The sequence below is a fragment of the Apostichopus japonicus genome, chromosome 17, assembly GCF_037975245.1.
Source record: "Apostichopus japonicus isolate 1M-3 chromosome 17, ASM3797524v1, whole genome shotgun sequence".
In the NCBI taxonomy this organism is placed as follows: domain Eukaryota; kingdom Metazoa; phylum Echinodermata; class Holothuroidea; order Aspidochirotida; family Stichopodidae; genus Apostichopus; species Apostichopus japonicus.
In genome coordinates, this window is record NC_092577.1 from 25,615,402 (window position 1) to 25,625,216 (window position 9,815).

At 40.6% G+C, this 9,815-nt stretch overlaps 1 long non-coding RNA gene across 1 annotated transcript; it reads left to right on the plus strand.

Annotated features, from left to right (window-relative positions):
• Nucleotides 1–2,534: 2,534 nt before the first annotated feature.
• Nucleotides 2,535–9,227, plus strand: LOC139985016 (uncharacterized). The gene is made up of 3 exons (XR_011799254.1): nucleotides 2,535–3,696; nucleotides 7,997–8,058; nucleotides 8,474–9,227. It is a non-coding gene; the product is annotated as an uncharacterized lncRNA (long non-coding RNA).
• The last annotated feature ends 588 nt before the right edge of the window (nucleotides 9,228–9,815 follow it).

A 9,815-nucleotide genomic window follows, 5' to 3' on the forward strand; every position in this document is an offset into this window, starting at 1 on the left:
TGTTGTTCTATTATGGTAAACTTGGTCCAATTTATTATTTTTTTATTTTTTTTCCTATAATTTTTTAAACGATGATGATACATGACATACAGTATACAATATTGCTATAGAAAAGATTTACACATTGTGTGTGTGGGTGAAAACAGTTTATCACAAACAATAGCTTTCAAGTTGGGAAATTTTGGTAGCCCACCGGACTACTGCTACTCAGTGTTCTGACAGTTCTGGTAGTCCAACGTATATTTGGTCGTCTAGGGCTACACTCCGCTACAGCCTACTGAACTACCACGTATTTCGAACCTTGGCAATTATGCCAGGGCCTATATAGATTGAGGTTTGACTGGTGCAGGCATCATAATGTAAATATTTTCAATGAATGTTGAAGCAATTTAGCTGAAAAGTGCACAGTATACAGGAACCCAGTGCTACTTACTTACAACAACGACCCCCCCCCTCCCCCTGCTTAACTGTACATACTTAATTTGTAGAATTAATATACAAGTACTTATCGTAGGGTATATCAAGGTGCCCGAATACTGCGGGGGCTGTATAATGCATATAAACCTAGGCTACCTAACATTACGTTCCAATATTACCGTAGCAACATGCTCAAAAAGTGCCATGAACAAATAAGATCTGTTAGGCCTACTTATTTTCAACCATAATATATGCAAAACGGGCTGTCTTTTTCACATCTTGACCAAAAAGACCTAACATTCTAGGCTAGGCCTAAATGTTAATTTTGTATGAAGATTCAAAATTTTCATTGCCAAGAAATTTTTAAATGAAATTGTTGTAAATTTATTCCAAGTTCTGCCTCTTGTTTGGTCTTGTTTGTCTTTTTTTCGGTAGGCCTAGTCTGATAAGCTATGTTAGTACACTTACTGCTTAATCAGATGTAACATTAGGCCTAGGCTACAGTACGCCTAGGCTAAGCTATTTTTGTTATTTAGGCCTAGGCCTACAGTAACCCTAAAATTCTGGTAAAAACGCTGATGATTTTTTTGGGTCACTGGGGCTTGTTCCATAACTGGGCCTAACGTTAGGCCTATAACACTATGCGCAGTAGTGCCTAGCCTAGCCTAGGCCTAACGTTAGGCTACTGTAGGCCTACGACATTACGCATATTCCAAATGCTTCACACTACAGTAGCTGCCCTGTGTGTACAAAAAAAACCCCACTCCATTAGCCTGTCTAAATCTAGCCGTCATCCTCATGATCGCAGACCCTCATGATCGCAAATAGGCCTCGCCTAGGGGCCTAGGCCTCATCATATTTACTTACCAAACTTGGCACAACATTGCTTAGGCCTAGGCTACTTATGCATTGTCAACAATTCTTACTTAGCCTATGCAGTTGTGCATCGTCATATTTATTTTAAATATACAGTTCGGCAAATGTAAAAAATATGGAATAATGATTGGTCTCCGTGCAAGTCCATGGGTCTTTCCACGGGTGATCCTAACGTTATTAATAGGCCTAGGCCTAGGCCCTAAATGATATATTGACATCTTATTCTCAGGCCTATCGAAAAACTTTGCATTTTTTGTACGTAGCCTAGGCCTAGGCTAACTGGCAGCGACTAGGCTAAACGGGTCCGTTTAACAACTTGGACAGAACTTTCTGTTAAATAGCTCCATTTTTAACAATTTCAACCATTAGAGGCCTAATATTCATATCAGGATTGTGGATTTATCTATCAGATACTAGAGGTTCCGTACATGTATACATCATCTCAATCTCAACTGCAATAGTGAACTCTTTACAGGCCTAGCCTATGTTATGGCTTAGCGTTAGGCTATAGGCTAGTACGACTACGAATTAGTCACCGACTTAGCCATACGTTAAGTCTTCGTATGCTACTTCAGCATTTCTTGAAATTTAATTACATATTAAAAAAGATATTTGCACATGATACCATACCTTGAAATGAATTAGCCCATTCCATCAAGCCCCATTCTTCTAGTTTATCTTTCACGAACGAATCAATTTGTGCTTCGGATCATGTTCGCTCTGTCAGCAAACTTGTCCTACAGCCAATTTGTCTATGGCGCGCGCGCAGGGTCAATATTATCGGACGGTCAATGTGTGTTCGTTGATTGGCTGATCTGACATGGTGCACTCATATTCCTATAATGTTGACCAATCATAGTCCAATATTATTTTGACTCGTTGATGAAAGTCAGTTTCGGACTTAGCATTAGGTCAGCTTAGTGTATGGTACAACCCAAATTGGGTTATAAGACCATCGACCCTGCGTTTGGGTCATGAATATGACCCAGGTGTTTTAAGAGTGTAGAAAACAATGAAAAAAATCGCCATTTTTTCATGGTAAATTGACTTGACTTTGGCAAAGTTAACGGGTTGCACTTACTCTGGGACTAGTTTATATAATATTGTTCAACGATGGCAGCGTTGATGGCACATTTGGCTCATTATTATCTCCATATATTACATATATGGAGATTATCTCACACCAATCGTTTTCAGTCTGAGGGCTCTTTAAATGCCTACTAGTTTTTACCCTAATGTCTGGGACAAACTAAAACGAATGACAGTGAAGGACCGAATGACAATTGACTTTGTACAGGGTTAATTATCATTTGCGAATGACAACAAAGGACAACAAAGGACAACAAAGGACAACGAAGGACAGTGTTGAGAAAAGATAGAATGATTAACGGAGTAGAGTAAATGCGGTTATTGGTTTTCTGCGCAAAAATGATTTGAGGAAAATCGCATGTTACGTGGTTGCAGGCTTTTGGTGTAATTTACGGATAGAAACCACAGGGAAAGTTTTTGTGTGAGAATGCGCTTGAGTGCTGTGCTTTTTACCTCTGTAGATTTATATAGAAAGATAACTGAAGCCGTTTCAAGATTATAGTATTGTTAGTTTCTAACAATTAATATCGGAAAAATGACTTTAAATTTACTTTTTAAAATCAGACTTACAATTTCGCTTACTATAAGGTGCGTTTTTATCTTGTCCGTACTTTACTAGATCTGGATACCCACGAAGTCTGAACTGTGATATCCGGTTGAAGCAAATGTCTGTGCTGTCATTACTGTCATTCGTTTTAGTCAACGCAATTTTTTAGTGTGTACAACATATTGTCATTCGTTATGTGTAACGCAATTGTCATTCGTTTTAGTAACACCCTAATGTCTGTTTGATGTGAAATTTCATCGTAGTGTACATCACAAGATGACACTTAAATGTTACTTATTAATAACATTTTAAAATGATCAGAAAGCATTCTTTTGGTACGTTTTCCGTAATTTTTTAGGTGATTTTTAATACAGCGCATGGTACTTAAAGGTATTGCGATGTAGACGTAACCATTTGCTCAATTACATCGGTGACCTGGACCTTTAAATTCAACTCCGTCTTTATGATAATTAGATAAAAGCACACGGTGATCATGCAGTAATAAGGCAATATCATTGGTTGAATTTATGATTCCTATTGTGATTGGACGAGCGCTTGTCGATATGCTGGATGTTTGAGTGCTGTGTGTATTTCCGTCTAGACTGTGCACTTGCTCGTACCACCCGTGACGTTTTGTATCCCGCATGGCGGGTCACGTGAAAAGCACACCAAACCCAACTCTCCACAATTAGATAGATCCATTGCAGTAGAATATTGGTATTTGCGTTCCATATTTACCAAATCCGACTCGCCAGTAGAAGAAAGCGGTAAGTCTATTTATTTAGTAAGTATTTAATGATAATATTTAAATCATAATAATATGAATTTTGGCTGGCCACTGTGTTCGATCTAACGTTACTCCGTTAGTACAGTGGACCTAGCGTAGGTCTAAGTTAAGGCTGATTTGTACTAGTCTATTATTACTAGGCCTAACCTAGGCCTATATACAGTATTGTGAAGTTAGGAACTCTGCTAAGATCGGACACCCTCATGTTCGTAATATTACAGCAAGGGAAAATGAAAACCTAATATGTAATAAAAATCATCAACAAATTCGTTGTTAGGTCACAACATTTTACGATCTTCCCAGAAAAAATGACCTTTAAAAAATATTTCCGTCAGGTATTTGAACATTGTGTTAACTTGAATGGAACCTCGCAAAACTCAACACTTTTACCAATCAACCACAATTTTCGTTGAATAAAGTGAATATATTATGAATTGAAGGTAAGAATTAGACCAGTCTATTTCAAATATTTAATGCCTTTTAACTTTTGGCCGCCATTTTAGTTGGCCGTTCGAATTATACTCCGACGTTGTCAACCTAGGCATAGGCTAGGCTGAGCCAATATTTTCGTGTACAGAAAATACAATTTTTCGTAAAAAATTTACCGGAATTTACGAAACTTTCACAATTGATATCTGCTGAGCAGATTTAATGAAGGGTGAATTTTGTTTCACACGTTTATTTCTTCAGTTCAATGGTTGAAAATCCTCTCATATTCTGTTTCTAAACTATGCAGGGTCCATTTAAATAGTAATACTACTAGTACTAGGCCAGTTGTACTCGTAAGTAATATATAACAGTGAGAGTAATGCTAAGTTAGGAACAATGCATAGTCTGAACACCTTCATTTTCGTAATAATTCAGCATGAGAAAAATAAATCCTACCAGTTCAAATATATGTAATAAAGGCTCCAGCCAGGCCTAGTTGCATTAATACCCCGCCACAATTTACCTGCACCCTGTAGGCCTAGGTGGCTGCTTGGTGGCTACGTTCTTGATAACGATGCAATCGTAGCCACTATCCCGACTTCCCTCTGACTCTCCCAGTCATGTCTCCCAGTCATGAGATCCCCGGTTCGATTCCCCGCCGAGAGCAAGGTGTGTCGTCTGGCACGGGTGTTGTTCAGTTCAGTTCAGTTCAGTTCAGTTCTCGTGGAGTGCGGACGTGTTTTCGGCTGCTCTCCACCTTTCGTTGACCACACCTTTATTGTGTTTTTACGTTGGCCCTTCATTAGTTTACAGTTTGTTTTAGTGTAGTTTGTGTGTTTTGGGTTTGTTTCGTTTTGGTTTGTGTATAGGTGCGTGGCTTTGCCACACCCCTAGCTGTCATGGCGGCTCGCCGTGACAGCAAAATCGTATTGTTGAGTTTTTCGGGGGAGGCTAAGGTCGTCCCCGTACAAGTTTTTTCAGTTTTGCGTTCTGTTGGTTTAAAGGTCCCTGGAGAGGTTGACGCGCTTCAGCGTAAACCTCTCCGGGGTATGAATTGTTTTGATGTACGGTTTACCTCCGAGGCTGCCCGCGTCCGAGGCGTCCATGTGTTGGAGGGAGTTGAGGGACTGAAGGTCACACCGTATGACAGTTCGGTGTGGGTGACAGTCCTCCATCTCCCTCTGGACATGTCTGAACAGGTTGTTGTGCGGACACTGGGGCGTTTCGGCAAAGTGACCGGCTACGAGGAGCCGGAATTCCTTGAATGTATGGGTGTCAAGACCGGGACTAGACGAGTTAGAGTTGAACTCAAGTCCGATATCCCCTCTACCTTGTGGGCTAATGGGCACAGGGCCCACGTTGCATACCCGGGCCAGCCTCGCACTTGTTGGAGGTGTGGGCTGGAAGGGCATGAGGCCAGGTTGTGCCCGAACAAGCGGTGTAGCCGCTGTTTACAGGTTGGGCATACCCTGGCCGAGTGTAAAGGGGATATCGTTTGCAACTCGTGTGGGAAAACGGGCCATCTCGCCCGTTTATGCCCAGACCGCTCATACGCCGCGAGAGTGGCTACGGGCGTGGTTGAAGCGGTCCCTGTCCCGGCCTCTGACACCGTACCACATGATGCTCCTGTCATCGCCCCAGTGTCCGACACTAGCGCCCCGATGGAGGCTTTGTTCCCCCTTTCGTGTCCGACCTCTCCCCTGATCGAACTTGCCGAGACTGCCAGCCTGCCCACTGAGGCAGAGCAGGACAAAACGGCGGAGATGGTACTAGCGGAGTGGCACGCGGCGCAGGATGCCGCTTGTACTGGTTCACCGGTAGCTACGCCCGCTATCGGTGATACTAGTCGGGCCCCGAGTCAACCGGCCCAAGAGACATTAAGTGGCCCAGATTCTGACTCGCCAATGGAGGACTGCACTACAGCCTTATTAGTTGTAGCTAAGGAGTCCTCCGATTGGTTTGATGAGACAAAACAGGCCACTGATCTCATTGACTCGAGTGGCCCTTCCACCCTACCCGCAGCCGCTTCCGCTATACCGGACACGATGGTCGCTAGTGGACCTCCTGTTCCTGACAGGGAGGTCCACTCGACCAAGGTTGACGAGGAGTTAAGAACTCTGCTCCCTCGTAAGAAAAGGGGGAATACTGTTAGGGGCTTGAAAAGACCCGTATTGGGAAAATTTCGCAGGTAATGCGCAAGCCTGTCGTCTGCTATCGGGACGGCGTACCCCGGATGAGTTTTGGAGTTAGTTGTTATGTGTGGGGTGGGGGGTTTGTGTGGTCCTTACATAATATGGGTTGGGGGTTTTCTGTTTGTGGTTTGGTGTTGGCTTTTTGGGGCTGGTTTGTGGAGCTTTATTGTTTTGGTTCTGTTGGCCTTTGGGTCCGTGTCCTTTTCACGGTCACGTTAAACGCTATATTTTATACATTTGTGGGTTAGTGAGAGATTTCTGTTTGTGGGTTTTCAGTTGGGTTTTTGGTGGTTGTTAAACAGTTTTTGGTTTTGTTGACCTTTGGTCCGTGTCCGTTTTTTTGCACGTAAAAAGCACGGGTGTTGTTCAATAACAACTTCCCGACATGGACGTTAAATGGATGTGTGCCGAGAGATTGGCTTCGGTCAGCTTGCGAGTCTATAAGCCTCCATGGCTTCTTTCGCGAGTTCCTGCTTGCGGGAAGATCACATATACATACATACATACATACTCTGAATTATTTTCTACTGTTCCCTGTACAAAATGATACACACAAATGAGAAAGATGCAACTGCAGTTGCATGGACCCACCCTAGCCAGTCTTCCTACACATTGAGATTTAAACAATTCTTAAACATTTCTCTGTATCAAAAGATAGGCAGAAATGAGAACGCTGCAATTGGAGCCATCTAGCCACTCTTTCTACTCCCCTCACATTTTTCTTTATTAAAAGATAGGCAGAAATGAGACCGATGCAATCAGAGCCATGGTAGCCAGACTTTCTACTTCCCTCGGTCTTTAATAGAATGTAAAAGTATAGGCAGAAATGAAAACCAAGCCTTCGTAGCCACTATCCTTACTTCCCTCCGACTTAAAATTTTCTTTAACATTTGTTTGTATAAAAAATAGGCCGCAATGAAAACAATGGAATTAAAGCCATCTTACGCTCTCTGCCTGCGACACTCAGACTTACAATATTTTTCATTATTTTTCTGGATAAAAGGATAGGCAGAATTAAGTACGTGTAACTGGGGCCATCATAGCCACTCTGCCTGCTCCCCTCAGACTTTTTCTCTCAAAATATATAGACTCCCATGTGATGTACATACTAATAAACTATTTCAACATCATTGCAGAGTGATGCTGAAGTCTGTTGAAAAATACTATTTTCTAAATGATTTTTTCCAAAAGAAGTTTTTTAAAGTATTGTAGTGATTTCAGTGTGGTGAGAAACTACATTTTCTAACATATAACTTCTTTACACCCATTGTAGTACATGACTTTAATGAAAGAGTCTTATTTAATCTTTGTAATCTGTACTCCTGAGAATCTGTAAGTGTTAATTAAAACACCTAAGGAGCCATAGGAATAAGTGTTATAAGCATATCTTACCTTGATTTAAAAGCTTGGGAAAGTTTTACTGCATGCTCTTATAGTACTAATATTCTGCCCTCTCTATTGTGCACAACCCTGAAGACTGCATTCCAAACCAAGTCAAATGACCCTACAAATTTCAGTATCAAAATTCAATTGTGCCTTTCAGCTCCTGCCTATAATATAATACAACAAATTATAAAGCTAACTCAACAATCAAAACCAGTAAACCATAAACACATGAACAAAAATGCTCATGACAACTATTTTCCAATTTCTTCACAGATAACAGGAAAACAAGTTTCAGCCGAAGCAACCTACACCATCATTCGCATAGATAACGAAGAGTAAGTTCAATTGACATAGATAATTTCATCACACATGAGCATTAGTGTCCTTCCTTACAAGAAAATTTACATCCTCACCAATCACCATATTTGAACAAAACACCACCCTACTATTCAAGTTAAAATCATATATGGTTCAGTTGTAGGTTAACAGCAAATTGAAAGTTTTGGAAGAAAAAACAGCCTTCCGTTACCTTTGTTTTCACTTTCTGTAAAACAATCAGAAATATCTCTGTCGCCTTTTGCTGATCGCTGAACGATGATTATCAGTAAACATGCAAGTGTACAACCTTCTCCCTGTCCTTAGAAGGAGACACATTATCTTGAGTGTTTTCCTGTACCAAGAAAATAAAGAAAAATAAAATAAATTCATCTGCCCTAGTTTTATTTACTTTTATTTCTTCTCAAATTTCAGACTAGACAATATCTCCATCATCACAGAGTGCGGGAACACCTTCGACCTACCTTCCAGTCTGCTCGAAGTCACTGGCCTTGACCTTATTGACATGACTCCGCTTCAATGTCAATTTACAGTGGAAGGAGATAAGGTCAAGAAGATTCAGTTCGAGTATCTTGTTACTGCAGCAGTATAGTTGAAAGTCCAAATAAGAAACTGATGACTAGAGGTTATTTCTGGACAAAATTGGCCCCTGATTGACCGTTATTTGGTCATCTCTATAATCCCAGTCTTCTCGAAGTCACTGGCTTTGACCTTATTAACATGACTCCGCTTCAATGTCAATTGACAATAGAAAATAAAGTCACAGATAAACAGTTTACCCTGTTGCTACCTGTGTATAGTTAGCAAGTCAAAATAAGAAACTGACAACCAGGAGCTCAAGCCGTAGGAATCTATGCAATCATGAGTGCATGTGTGTGTGCGTGTATGGGTATGTGACATGTGTGTGTGTGACACAAAGCTTGTAAGTAGGTTTTCTCGGCACTCAAAAAGTGGATTTGAGGTCATACTTAGTACAGAAGTTGCCCATCATTAGTAGACGATCTCTATTTATTTTGGTTCCAATATCATGAATATTTATGAGTGGGCAGGGCTTAGAGCGAATTCTCTAAAATGTCAATATCTCGGCAACTGCATGTCCGATTTTGATCAAACTTGTTTTGATGGCATTGGTAGGTGGTTTGGTACGTTTGTGTGGTACGAAATTTCATCTGATGAAAATTCTGAAGGGGCGGGAACGTAATGCAATTTTGCTCATGACCAGACGTTATTTGTTTTTACAAAAGTAGCCCCTGTTATTTGGTCATCTGTATAATCAGATTAAACATTCGTTTTTACAAACTGTTACTGTTCCATTAGACACGGTTTTCCATAACATGTAATACACTTCTTCATTTTGAAACTATATGCAAAAGACAGCTGTGTAAATCAAAAGTGAAACATATTCATGTACAAAGTTTTTTTACTGAAGTTATTCACTACATATCATAATTTCAGTCTTATCAAACTATTTCCAAATAAATTATTTTATATTCCTTGCCAGAGGCTCAAAGAATCTATGCAATCATGATTGTGTGTCAGGATGTCCTCCTGTAGGTATGAATACAGGTTCTACAAAACCTGTATTCTTGACTTCTGTTGAACATGCCATGTAACAATTCAGTAAATGTAAAATGAGTATCTTAAGCAAGTGTACAACAATGAAACTTTCTACATACGGTTCGATTCGTAGCCTACCAGACAACGTCAGTAGTGACCTCATTCTGTTTATCAACACCACCATTCAAAAATGCGGTGT